Source organism: Hirundo rustica, chromosome 5, assembly GCF_015227805.2.
Source record: "Hirundo rustica isolate bHirRus1 chromosome 5, bHirRus1.pri.v3, whole genome shotgun sequence".
In the NCBI taxonomy this organism is placed as follows: domain Eukaryota; kingdom Metazoa; phylum Chordata; class Aves; order Passeriformes; family Hirundinidae; genus Hirundo; species Hirundo rustica.
The window spans coordinates 40,640,039-40,654,535 of NC_053454.1; the positions used below are offsets into that span (position 1 = coordinate 40,640,039).

At 37.9% G+C, this 14,497-nt stretch overlaps 1 long non-coding RNA gene across 2 annotated transcripts in view; it reads left to right on the plus strand.

Moving 5' to 3' along the window:
* The window catches only part of LOC120752799 (uncharacterized), a 164,807-nt gene that overhangs the window by 79,686 nt on the left and 70,624 nt on the right, over window positions 1-14,497 (plus strand). Inside the window, exons 3-4 of one of the 2 annotated variants that reach the window (XR_005700814.1) lie at window positions 3,143-3,282; window positions 3,375-3,835. The exons of the other annotated variant lie outside the window; for it this stretch is intronic. This is a non-coding gene — a long non-coding RNA (uncharacterized LOC120752799). Of the gene's footprint in view, window positions 1-3,142; window positions 3,283-3,374; window positions 3,836-14,497 lie in introns of those variants that run through there. 2 annotated transcript variants of the gene reach the window in all.

Sequence of the window (14,497 nt, forward strand, 5' to 3'; positions counted from 1 at the left end):
CTGTGGAGGAGTGGTAACATACCAGTATTGTAGTATAAGATTGAGGTGTACAAAGCCTGATTCTGGGACTCACATGTCATTACCCATCATAGAGCTGGGGAATCTGGAACTTCTTGTGTTTAATACATATGAACCCTTTATCTCCAGTTGGCCCAAAGATGAAACTATTGTCAAGGAATTGTCTTGCACATTAGAGAGAATAACTCAAGTTGTAGCACAGAAAGGGGCGGGGGGGGGGGGGGGGGGAAGTTTCAAGCTGTCATTAGCTTTATCTAGGAAGGTAAGCAGTATTAAAACTGCTACCTGAACTTTCATATTTCTTCTCTTTTTCTGTCCCGTATTTCCATGCTCCTGGTATTAAATTATTATTCAAAACCCTATTAATCATTAATCTTCATGAGCAAAGACAGTAAATTGGAATTTGTGGGATAATGTTTTGTCTCTTCATTTTTATTTTTAAGGCTGATGCTGACAGGATATAGGTATGGGATTAGAAAAGTAAAAAGGGAATAAAGCATGCATATGTTCAAGACGAAACATATGTTATGCATTATGTCACATTGTCTTGGAACAGGCCCAAATTCTCCCATTATTTTAAGCAGAGCATGAATGAAATTACCGACTAGCCCTTCCAAAATTGTGGAGGAAGAAATTTGCATAAACCTCTCAAAAATACTCATGTATCTTGGGGTGGTGTGTTTTGGGTTTGGTTTTTTTTTGGTTTTTTTTTTTTTTTTTTTTTTTTTTTTTTTGTTTGTTTGTTTTTTTTTGGTGGGTTGTTTTTTGTGGTGTGTGTTTGTTTTGTTGTTGTTTTTTGTTGGGTTTGTGTTTGTTTGTTTGTTTTTTGGGGGTGGGGGTTGTGTTTTTTTTCTTGTTGTTTTTGTTTGGTTTGGGGGTTTTTTGTTTGTTTTCCATTTGAGCTAGCTGAAGTTTTAGAACCTGTGTTTTCTAACAATCTGTAGTTAGGTGGTTGAAAAGCAAAAAATTGGTGGATTTTTTTTAAATGGATTTTTCAGCTGGTGTTACTATTTATTCAGTGATTATCTTCCTACTGACAGCCTACCAGCAACATTTTCTTTTCCCGACTGCCTTTCCAAGTCAGGGCTCTTTTTTTTGATGTAACTTTTGGGTTGCCTGATGCCTAAAACTAGCTTCTAAAGGTACTATCCATGTTTTCTAATGTACACTCAACATGACCTAGAATAGTAACACTGAAATTGTGTTTTATGTGTGGCAAGAATCATAAAGTGAAATGTATTATAGTCCAATGAGAAAAGTCACAAAAGTCTGTGTTGACAACTTTAATATTAAATCTGCCGTCTTACATCCTTATAGTAAATGTTAGATCTGTTTTTGTTACCAGTTCAAGATGATTAGTCCTAGGACACAGGACAAATGAAATTCTTAAAGAAATACCATGGCATGGCAGCACAATAAAAATCTAATATTAAAGAGTTTAACGTGTACGAGTATTGGGACAACATGATGTACCCCATCAGCTCATACATTAAAAAAATCCCAAGATTAAAGCCTTCCAGATGGTATGAGAAGTGTTTTCATAGCATGGCTGTATGTTTAAGAAAACATGTAGTTCATTTAACTACAGCTTTGAATTACTGACGCTCCCAAGCGATACTAGAAATCATGCCATGGAGACAGAAAATAAAAAATAAAAGAATGTCACATGGACCCAAAGAAGACTATTTGTTATTGATTATCAAAGGGGTGTAGACAAGTTCTTCATGTGCAAAGACAGCCAAACAGAGGGAGTAGTTATGTAAGAGTATTTAACAGCACTTTCATTTTCCAGAGACAAAATTAGAAGTGCCAGACTCTTCAAAATTTGCCTCTGCTTGTCAACTTTCTATGAGGACCACATTTCAGAGGGTCATTTTAATCAAAATGAAAGACACATCCTATTAGGACAGCTTTGCTGACAGATTATTAAGATGAATTACTAGCATACACTTGTCCCAGATGCCTTGTTGATGTCAGTTAGTAGGAGGCATTGGGAGGACTTACAGTATGTGCTTTGCTCTTTAAAAGCAATTTATAATCAAAGTTAGCAATTCTAACTAAGTGAGAAGAGCTTAATCCTAGAGCTCTCACTAGGCTTTATTTTTAAATTCCTGACACATCTACATTAAAACAGATTATATGTAAAAGTTAATAGGGTCTAGGATATTACATTATGTAAAACAATCATCTGTTTTTATTAGAACAACCACGTATTCTCTGTGTGGAAGAGGCAGTGGCATAATAAAATAGAACTTCTAAGTTGGGTCCATTTACAAGTTTTTTTAATATCTATCAAAACGGTTCTGAGTGACTATTTTTATCCTGGACAGCAGCTGGAGGACCTTTGGTCTGACTACATAGTGTGTAGACTCTGATGGTTAGTGGCTGTGCCTACTGTCTTGCTCCCTCTCACCCCCCGATTCAAATTTATGTTGACTTTTTTTCTCTCAAGGCAGTGAATATTATCTTATAATTAACTGTGGAAGCTGGAATATTTGACAGGTATTTAATGACAAGGTGCCACTTTCAAATACAATCAGTATGCTGCTATACTTGAGAAAAGATCTCATTGCTGCATCTCCACTTAGAAACAAGAAAAAAAGCTGTTGAATCTGCCTTATGAGAGTTTCAGGTGTTTTACCTTTTTCATTTTCCCCAAACACAGACTTTCAGGCTTATTCACTAGAATATCTATGAGTCAATATTAGAAACTCCTGCATTAGGGGAACACTTCTCTAGGTATGTATGTCTCTCTAAAAAATACAAAACAAGAGCAGATATTTAATTCAGGACACATCAATTCTCTTCCATTTTAGAACTGGCCATGTGAAATTTTTCTCTTAGACAACTAGGGAAAATGAAAGGCCTGTACAATCAAAACAGAGTTGCTAAAAGTACATATGATGATAAGAGAGTAAATGCTTAAAAAAAAATTACATTGAAATGAGTTAGCTTCTAGGAGTATGTGAAGGAAGGAGATTCTGGGTAGGAGGCATGCTAATACAATACCATCATCTTTATCCTACGTTTTGCATAAGATGTCTTTTTGCAGTGGTATCCCTGTAAGCTTGTTGGAAATACTGCTGTATCCCATATTATTAATACTCACTTTTCCCCTTCAAAGCACGGCATGTAGTCATACTTTTAAGAGCACAGCTCCCAGGGAATTTGTGGTGCTGCTTGGTCTGGAATGCAGATCTTAAGTTCTTACTAGTTCTGTGGAGGTCTGTCAGCACATCAGGAGCCAAGGGAAGCATCTGACAGGTAGGACCCTCCCTTGGAACATTCTGCTTGCTTTTTTCATCCTTTTGCAATGAAGTTGCATTACGCGTCTTTCTGATTTCTCTTCTAAATAGGAAAAGTGGTCTGTCAGGAGCTGCTCAGTTGTTTCTGATAACTCCAACTCTATGCTAATCATAACTCTGGCACTGTGTTTCTCCATCTGTGTGGAAGAAAAGACCATGGGAGGAGCGGGTGGCAGCAGTGCATGCACTAATGCTACAGCATTCACCGTAAGCAAGATTTCATTGGCATAGCATCACACGTTGTTATTGTGATTAATTATTCCCCTCAATAGTGTATCCTGATGCAAGAAATAAAAAGAATGACAGGCAGTCCTTACCCTGCCTTTCTCTACCATAGTGCCTGAGAATTCTCTGGCCTTGTGGCTGTGCTGTCTGTATCTTCAATAGATTTGTAGCATATTTATTTTCTACAGGGGGCAAACCTCTGTCCTCTCTAGAGATGTACTGAGGATCATGCTTTTTCATACAGAAGCTTTTAGCTTCTGTTTTGTTGCCTGTTTCCTTCACAGTGGAGGCACTAATATTGCTGCACTGATGATCATCTTTGGAGAAACCTAAGTCTAATATCACATGGTAGAAAGAAACAAAAAGGGTAATAAATTCTGTTATATTGTCATATTTCATGGCAAACAGAACTTGGCTCTTTGATTCCTTCTTCACTGAGGCTCAACACAGGACCTTTCTAAAGTTAGAGTGGAAAGAAAGCGTACTTTGCACAAAGGAAATTATGGAAAAAGCAATCGGTGTGGTAGGAGTGATGCTTTTACTGCATTTGTGATGGAATGGAACACAGAGACCAAACATTCCATAATGTGAAAGGCTATGTATGAAGTGCTATTACTGTCATGATGATGACTGAATGCATGTTGAAATTACCTTTACAGGAATAGCAACAAATATTCTCTGTATCTTCTCCTCCTACTCATCCAAAGCTCTCAAGGCTGCATTCCTAATCAATGAAAAGGAGGCATCCTCCACCCGTGCCAAGAGGAATAACTTGAGCATGCAAGCTCTGCTTTGGATTAAATGTTAAAGTCGTGTACCCTGTATTGTCAGGCTATAAGAATTGAAAAGATAATGATAAATTCAGTTATAATTCTCTACGTCTATCCCTCATGTCCTGTTACTCAAATTCCAGTGTTGCAAAAAAATTCTCATTAAGTGCTAATGATTATAATCATACAACTCTTTATAGCATATCATTGTCAATAATTACATACACACATTCTTAAGTTGGAATCTTTCTTTATTAAAAATACATTTCCTTTTAGGGGCTTCAGTCACTTGACTGTGGAGTGAAAGTAAATTAGGCTGTAGCAGGCATTGCAGTTATAGTTACTACTTCTTCCATTATTGCAAGTTATTATGGGCTTGTATGATTGAAACTGCTATAGATAAGCATGCAATAATATTTTCACTGTCACCATGATCACTGACTGAGATAAGAACTTGATGTTCTATTTTTGTTCTGGATAGAGAAAAACAAGGAGGGGTAAATGGCGGGGGAAAGGGCTTCAAGTCTTGCAATGATATGCAAGGAAAAAAAAATTCCAAGCCTAAAGGAGGCCCACACATACGTCAATGATGACACGCAGCTCTCAGAGGATTTAGTGTTAAAGGGACGTCTGCTAATTTTATTTGCAAGAGAGAAAAGAAAGCATGCACATTCAAGATACTTGTTGTATCATTTTTAAATCAAGGCCATCTTTTTCTCGATGGTAAACGTGAAATGTTTTTAAAGGCCAGACTTAGCATAAAAATCTATTGGTTGCTATGGAGACCACTTACCACACAGGACTGCACTCTGTGTTCGACTCTGTGATTTTCTCTATTCAAAGGTTTGCCATTGTCAAAAAACAAATTAGTTTTTCAGTTGTTTATTACAAAGTTCATTATGAGAAAGGTAATAAATAATATGGTATTTTATTCTTGTGTGGATAGGTGCCATGTGTGAATTAACCAGGGCACTATTCCTTAAATTTCCATTTAAAAATAATTATAGCAAAATTTGCTATTGTTAGAAAATAAAACAGATTTTGATCATTCTGTGTAAATGAACATGAAGCAAAGCAGGTAATTGGAAGTCTGATCCCAACAAAATTACATGGTAATAGGGCTTTTCACACCTACACAGCACTTAGTAACAGAGCACTGAAAGAGAAAGAAAGATTAAGCCCTGTTAGAGTAAAACTTTATACCTGAGGTGCATTACTTCTCTCTTTATGAAAGGAAAGGTGGGTTCAGAACCCCATGCTCACTGAATTATTCATGTTGTCTTTTGCATCTCAGATCTTTAGGGCTGAAACTGGTTGTTATTAGCAGAAGCACAAATCTAACTAGGTACAGCAGTTCAGTGAAAATCTGTTCAGCGGTTTGTCCTGAAGTGTTTGTCTAATTACAGCAAATGCTTTCTGCCAAATCGTCCAGCACACCCACCCCCCCAAAAGAACACATTCAGGGAGGATGTGCAAAGTGTTTCATTTGGAATATGTTGAAGCTGAGGCTAGTTGACACCTGGGATCTGGGTGAGAGAGACAATTCATAGAAGTATCATGGGAAGCCTTTTATACTACTTAAAGATATTTCAAAGACAAATTGATGTCAGCAAGTTCGTTCTCACTTCTTTTTATAAATAACATTTTAGTCTAATTTCTGATTACTTGAAGAATGCATGAATATGTTAGTTTCAGCACTCGAGATTTGCTCCTGTCGCCTTCTTGGTGTATTCTGTACCTAAGAGAGCCAAATTCAGAGTTGCTTTAAGAGGTACAGCTTCACTGACTTGGGAGAAATGCTGGTGCTGCTGTTGGTGTGGGGTCTCTCTCCCATTAACAGGCCAATGACAGGACTCTCACACCACACCGTAACAGGTCTCAGCTCAGCTTGGAGGTTTCTCTGTGGATTTTTTGTGTTTAACTATTCATTTGGTTTTTATGTAATGTGTAGATTTTTGTGCAGCATAGGTTGTCTCTAATGATTTAGTAGGACTACTAGACAAATGAAAGGATATCTGAGATATGGCGGTTTATGATGGTCATTTTTAGAAATGCTGAGTTAGTAGGTAACGCAGTAAAGACTGCTTAATTGCAAATCTAAATTTTTGCCAAACATTTGTGTGCATCTAAGTTATTTAGATTTCACTTTCCTAGTCAAATCACTCTTCTACTAAAAGCCAACTGTACAGTGTCAAGTCCTGATAATTAACGTGTTGCAAACATGCTATTAAGACAAATCAGATTGAAACACATAAGAAAAATGCAAGCGTAATTTAATTCCAGCTATTGTCAGTCTCTTCAGGAATTATTATGCAGTTGGCCTCCTCCTGTGCAGCTCTGTTTTAGTAGAGCGTGCACTGTTTCGCACTGCATGCAAAGTAACTAAAAAAGAAACGAGTCTTTAAAAAGGAATGCTCCAGTTTAAACAAGCCAGTGGGGGCTACTTAGGCAAAACTAACTGGTGACACTATGTTTATAGTAATAGACAAGGGATTATGACTCACAAATGGTGCAGAAAAAAATATGTTTAATATGCCTCTACTGAAAGTGTCATATTATTATTTATAATAGAAAACTTTTACCCCATAGAATAAGATTTTCATTTTTCTTGGTGGTCAGGCTTGTGTCTGAGTGCTCCTGCTTAACATCTTGCCTGTGCTTTTCCTGTTTGACTCTGGCTCCTTCAGAGAACTCAGTAGGAACCCAGTTTTCCTTCTGTGTTCTGCCAGATTTCATTAGGGTGCTATAGACTGTTAATAGAGCAGAATTTTCTGCCTACCGCAAAAATGGAATAACATTGTCTTTAATCAAAAGTGAATGTACTAGGAAGCTGTCCCTATCGGAATCAGCTCTCCTCCTCTACTTCTAAAGCAACATGACAAGGGGCAGAGTAGTAGACAAAACATTGTTTCTAGAACTATGTTTTCGAGTGAATGAGACATTCCTCAAAGGTACCGTATGTACAACATGAAAGAAGCAATCTCAACGCACACAAAGAGAGCGTTCAATATTCCCAAACAAAATTACTAACCTAATAATATGAGCTGAATCAGACATAAAGCACAAGAATTTTTTTCAAGCTTTTTGAATTCTATTAAAACTTTTACAGGAATAGTCTCAAACAGGAATCTGCTTCTTGCCACATTCGTCTGTCTCTCTGCTTAAACCAGTAGCCTACTGAAAAAAATTGGGAGCTTGGTTTAATATAATTGATTGTACTCTGGGTTCTGCAGGGCATCTATGTTGTTAACAAAATAGTGACTGACATCTTAGTGAGAGGCAAGGTTGATATTTTTGGTCCTCATCAAAATTCAACTCAGTGCATAGTTCAATTTGGAAGTTTCATTTAGGTTGTCTTGTGTCCATGCTTGTTCATAGATATTACATTTTTCCTTAAGAGAAATTTAGCAAGAATGTTATGACTTGCCATCATGTTTATAGTGCATTCTATTTATAAGTAATCTCTTCTTCTGATAAAGCATAATGAGAACTGTGATACCATTTTTAGGCGGGAACTTGTTTCTAGAAGTTAGTTCAGTGAAGAACTCAGTCATGGACTCTGTACTGGATTCTGTTTCCAACAGAATATCCAACAGATATCAAGAGCAAGAATGAGTCTGTCAAGGTTCGATCTGTTATTATGGGCTTTAATACTTTTATATAGAAAAAATAGTAATGAGAGAGACGAAAAGGTTGAGAAATGGGAGCTGAAAATTTAAAGATGGGGGAAATTCCTTAAGGATTTATTTGAAGAACAAGTAATATCTAAACCCAAATAGCTGAATTGCCTTGCCCAGGCTCAAAATGGCAAATTACAAAAACTGTTCTTCAGTCCTTTACCAACTACTAAACTATTTGTTTAGTAATTTTGAAATGTGGCTTTGGACAGTTGCTTTATTAACAGAGAGTAACATATTCTTATATGACAAGCCTTCCTTTATCTGCTTGTTGTGGTTGGTTAGTGAGGCAGAATAAAATGTAGTGTGTCTCTATACTCAGCCTTGTATCTTTGTGCTGCCATGCAAACATTTTAGTTACATGAGATTTTCAATAAAAATCCCATGCAGGCACATTTGTTTGACCCAGTATTGGGCAAACAAAACATTGGCATTGCTCATGTGGTGCATCATCCTCCTAGAACAGATGAAACAAAGAAAACGTGCACATAACAAAAATGCCCAAAGCTACTGCGGGAAAACTCCTTACATTTTTTCCTGCCTGGGGTGGGCCTTTCTTAGGAATGATTCTGTTTCCCTTTCTCAGCCCTTTGTACTGTCCTTTGTCTATCAGATTTGGAAGACAGCATTTGTAATCAGATTCTTAAGGTCTGTGAAGACTCCAGGTTTTAGAATATGATGGAACTTTATAACTAAATCCAGAAAAATCTTGGCCTGTTTTTCTCCTGTGTATAATGTTTATGAATATCCTTACCTTTATGGCTCTTCTGTCTCTAAAATCTCAGAGTAATGTCCATTTTACTTACCACACACATGTTGTATGGAAAATACTGACTGATGCTTTTCTGTGAGGAGCCTGTGTTATGTAGCACTTCAACAGAGATGATGTTAATAGTGGAGTAGTGGTAAACATAAATGAATCTACAAAAAAATGACAAGAGTGGTGTTGGAAAGGAAAGACATTGAAATAACCAGAGTTATTTCTCTGAGACTTCTGAAAGATTTTCGTTATTATGAGTTGAACTTTGGATCTGAATTTATATCCAGACTGCCCTTGGGAACTGCAATTCATCTATCAAGTATCACTGGCATTTAGCCTTAGTTTGGGGAATAGATAGGGAAAGAGCCAAAGCAGCAGTGAGAGAGGAAAAAAAAGAAACTGAGCAAAGCAGACGAAGTGGCCAGCCATAATCTATTAAAAACACAAACCCAGTTGTATGTGTTTGTAATGCTTCTTGCAATGTTCAGTGTTTTCTATTTGGTTACAATTTTGCTGCCTTTTTCACTCCATCCTTTTGCACTTTCTGGAGGAATTCTTTCCCCAAACTACAGCCCAGTAGTGAGTTCTGGGATACAGAAGTCCCTGAGAGCGCAATGTAAGTAAAAAATTGGGTAACTTCACTTTTTGGAGACTGATTGGGATTTTGTCTTGTCCAGATTAAAAGTGGGAAACTGTTTTTCCTGCTTTTACTGTTGCATGCACTTCTCATCCACAATACTTTAAGGTTAAATGTACATATTTATAAGAAGTAACTTTTTATCCCAGACTTTCTGGGCAAGGAAATCTTTCGAAATGCTTTAGGTATCCAACAAGTTGCATAAGCAAAAGAAGTTTCCCTCTGTCCAGTGGCCTCTATTCCTGTGGAACAAAGTGCTAATTTAATATATTGAACATCCAAATCAAAACTGAAGTAATTTTTAATGGTTCTGAAAAGCAATGGGATACCGAAGCTGGGATCCATTGGTTTGTGTTTTTCCAGGTTCAAGATGCAGTGATTTCTAGATAGCTAGAATTCGCTTAATAAAGGGAAAAAATCTCAAATGTATATAATCAAAGCAATTTATTTTAAAATGAAAACAGAAGCAAAACTTTATCAACTGCACTGAAAATGGACAGGAAAATTTAACTGAGTTCTGTGAGCTATAATTATTGAAATTGATTTGTTTCACTTCAACAACATATTGGTAAACATTGATTTGAGTTCTTCATACGGTGTCTGACCTCACAATGCCGAAAAATGAAGATGGGTTTAGTTAGATTTACTTGTTCCACAAGGGGCATGGAAAGTACAGAAGAAGGAAGCATTGAACGTATATTAAAATATTTACATTAAAAATGTATGTACATCTGTGTTAAGTCATGACTACTTAAGAAAAACTGTGTTGAACCAGCTGATGTTCTGATGCACCATACTGGACTTCATGCACTGGACCCTCTAAGACAGAGGGGTGTGTGCATACTGTGCAGATCCCAGAATGCTGTACAGTTCAAGCATATCTTCTGTCTATTTAAGGTAGAAGATTTTTTTCATTTGTGTGTCTCGGATTCCTTTTTCTGTCAAATGACAGTACTTATTTTAGTAGTTATCTGATTTCTAAGTAGCTCATAGATAAGAATAATTTTTCCCTAACTGAGAAACATGTAGGTTTATAGCCTCTGTTTTGTGTCATGACACATTTAAAAATAATTTGAATTTTCTAATGAATATGAAAACATGGATTATTTCAGGAAGATGTGTCAGTATTGTTGACAACACCTATTACCTTCTTTGTGCCAATGCGTTTGCAAGTTTAATACTGCGTGACCTTGAAACCTGTAGGCTAAAGAGTACTGCTGTTTGCAGTAGAGGAGACCTGACTCTAGCAAGCACTGCTTGGCACCAAAGTAAACAGGACATAATTGCTTGAAATACTTCTAAAGGAGTAAAAATAGCTTTTATTTTCCTCCGTGGCCGACAAGACAGACATTAGTCCACAGAGGTTCTCCCATCCCTTCCTCTTATGTCCTTTCGTTTTGGTGCAGTTCTCTGTCCACTCAAGGCAGTGTTACTTTCCAGAAATCACGACATGCTGATTAATTCCGTGGTTGAGGCACAGCCTGCATATTTGTAATGCTGTCTATTCATACTCATTTCAAATGACTGTTAAATCAGAGCACTGAACACCCACATCACTGCCGTGTTTCTTCAGCAATGTTTAACAGATTGGCTCCCCAGAATTCACTGTTCCCTTCCCTGAAGAACTGCTGCTCCAGTGAGTATGAAGTCAGTCCTGTGCCACTGTAATATTGACATTCACCTCAGCAAAGTCTGTTTTATAACTAAGTGTTTAGTATCCCCAGGTCAAATCACAATTAGACACTTCTGCCTGCAAAAGTTGTCATCACTTTTTTATACAATTGAGCGAGGCTCTGCATATGAACATACATGTGTCCATGGTATTGCACTCGTCTTAATTTAAAAACAAATTTGATGGTGGAGGAATATTTCCTCCCAATGGTATTGTGGCTCTCTTAGAAATTGTGTCTAAACTACCATGCCAAAAATCCTCAGTAATAATACAAATGATGCCTAGCTGTACTTACTGTACCTTCCTGTAATGTGCATGCCTGAAAGAACTGGATGATGATTTTATTGTGTCAGAAGTTGTAATCATCCAGCTAGACCTTAGAATAGCAACAAATCTAGCTCTAGAAGGGGATTGTAACAGAGTAATCAGTGTACTGCTACATAAAATTGCGTGTTTGAGTGCTGAGAAGTTCGAACTAATTCCTGTGTGGGTAAGTGTAGGTACAACTTGTAGCCCATAGTAATTTTGTTTACTGCCCAGAGCGTGTTACTGGATGTAGATTCCACAGTCTTCCACAAAGTAGCCACTTTCTCTTTAAGCTGATGGGGCTCGGGAAGGGGAAATCAAGCTCAATGTGCGACAAGAAAAATTTAGCCTCTGCAAGAAATGCTGGATGCTACTAGACAGTGTAATTAATGAAAAGATTTAGAAGAAAGAGCCTATGGAACTCTTTAAAGCACAAAAAAGGGACATTTAGCTGCATTATGTCTCTTGCTGCCGTTCAGATTTTCAGCTGGCTCTGTGTCAGTAGTAGCTTATGATTCTGTTAGCTTTACACAAAGAGAAATCATGCCTGGGTGATAGATGTCACTTGTGGATTTTTCTTTGTTGTTCTTTTCCCATGTACTCAGTCTGCAGTGTATTAGCAGGTTATTCTCCTGTAACATTGTGAGATGCCTGGCAAGTGTAACAAAAGTAGTTGGTAAATAGTTGTGTATTCAATTTACAAACAGTTCTGCACAGTTCACTGTTCTTATGGCTTCTGCTTGTGGCAAAAAATTGAGGTGCCTGATTTTAACGAGTAAGATATGTAAGACTGGTAACTCCAAGAGTAGCAGATCATATTCTTGTGTCAGGAAATGAGTTTTAAAGGGGAGGTATTTGATATTTCATGCTTCAATGAGTTAGTGTTTCATAGAGATACCTGAACTAAGGAGATAAACTTCAAAAACATTTGATATAAATGGATTTTTCTCTGTTCACCTTTCCACATAATGCCCCTCTGCCGTAGTTTTGAACCGAGAAATCTGAATTTAAATTATACGGAAGTACACACTTGCTGTGTCAGCCATGTTTCAGTAAAGTAAATTCAGAGAGAACTTGTGAAAGTTCAGATGGAGGAGAGCTTGTGTACTGCAGGTGTTGCACCAAGCCAACATGGTGTTGTTCACCTCATCTGGGCCTGCTTGGCCTCTTAGGTTGATAGTTATGGGGTCTTCAGTTGCTGATTATTATCACAGCAAAGAGACTGTAGATTAGCGACATGAAGGGAGAGTGTGCTGGTTTGTAAAGTGCTTGGAAAATATGTCCAAACTTAAGTCTCTAGTTCTGGTTGCATGTTCTTGTTCAGCATGATTTTTTTAAGAGTCTCTGTTTTCATATGTTTCAGCACAACTGTGAGAATATTCTAGTTGCAGGGACTTCTGCAAAGGATTAAACAAAAATAAAAATATTCACTGTGTCATAGGGGCTTGTTTCAAAGTACAAATTACTTTTTGTCCTTTGTGGCATGACTTATGTTCCTTCTCTGAATTCTGGGCACCTGAACTTATTCCTGTAAGTATTAGTTTGTGCTGTTTTCTACTGATTTTTTTTTTTTTTTTCCTCATGGAGTGAGCTGATCAACTTAAGGAAGGCCTTTGTATATAATTTTTGCATTGTCTTTATGTACACAACATGTACAGAACACAGCTGGGCAACTATTGTGTATTTTGACAGCATGCACTGAGAATGTTGGAGCCTCTTCAGTTTTGATGCTGTTTCTCAGATTTTAGCTTCTTGCAGCAATGATTGGCTTCATTGCTGATTCATATGGAGATGTAGCAGTCTGTTTTGCAATGCTAGCTTGAAATTGTAACTGTAATACAGACCACACACAGTTTCCTGTAAGATAAATTAATAAAATACTTGTCTTCATTTCCAGGCACTATTTAAAAATAATAATAAATCAGTGTAACTCTCAGTAAAGTTATAAGATTTATTAAAGACAGCAACTTTGTTCAAAATAGCAAAAGTGCTATTTTGCCATTAGTTCTGCTCCATGTTGTTCTCAGCTATGACTTTGTTTTCCACCCGAGAGGAGTCCTAAACTTAAACAAGTTTATTATGGTTTGTTAGTATTGGAGGTATGTGAGTTCATATTGCAGAACTCAAAACGGAACATGAATTAACTGTAAATTTTGACATTGTCTTAAGTATAGAACAACATACAGACTCTGAGGATAAAGGTGTATTAATCCTCTTAAACGTGGTTGAAGCTCAGATGGCTTTCTATTTAACTTGCTTAGGCCTTGAGAATGATAAAATCCTTAAAATTTCTGGAGTCCTAGAATCATTTCAACCAGTCTGTCTATACACATGATAGAAACTGATTTACTTATGTATTGAGCTTTCCCTCGGCCCTTTTCAACATGTGTCGTAGGAAAGGAAATGAACTGTCACCTGGTGTGCATATATGCAGAATCTCAAAATCACAGACTATCCTGAGTTTGAGGGGACCCTTCAGGATAACTGAATCCAACTCCTGGCTCTGCACAGGACACCCCTAGTCACACCATGTGCCTGAGAGTGTTGTCCAAAAGTTTCATGAACTCTGTCAGGCTTGCTGCTGTGACCACTTCCCTGGGCAGTCTGTTCTGGTGCCCAGCCACCCTCTGGGTGAAGAACCTTTTCCTAATATCAAACCTAAACCTCCCCTGACACAACTGCAGGTAATTCTTTTGGATCCTGTTACTGGTCACTACAGAGAAGAGATCAGTGCCTGCCGCTCCTCTTCCCCTTGTGAGGAAGTTGTAACTGCAATGAGGTCTGCTGTCTGTCTCCTCTCCTGCAGGCTGAACAGACCAAGTGACCTCAGTCTTCTCACACAGCTTCCCCTCAAGACCCTTCACCATCCTTGTTTGCCTTCCTCTGGATGCTCTCTAACAGCTCAGTATCTTTTTTATATTGTGGCACCCAGAACTGCCCCCAGCACTCGAGGTGAGGCCACCCCAGTGCAGAGCAGAGCAGGACAATCCCCTCCCTCCCCTGGCTGTGCCGGATGCCCCCAGGACAGGGTTGGCCCTCCTGGCTACCAGGGCTCAGTGACTCACATTCAGCTTGCCATGGACCTGCACCCCCAGCTCCCTTTCTGCAGCGCTGCTCTCCAGCCTCT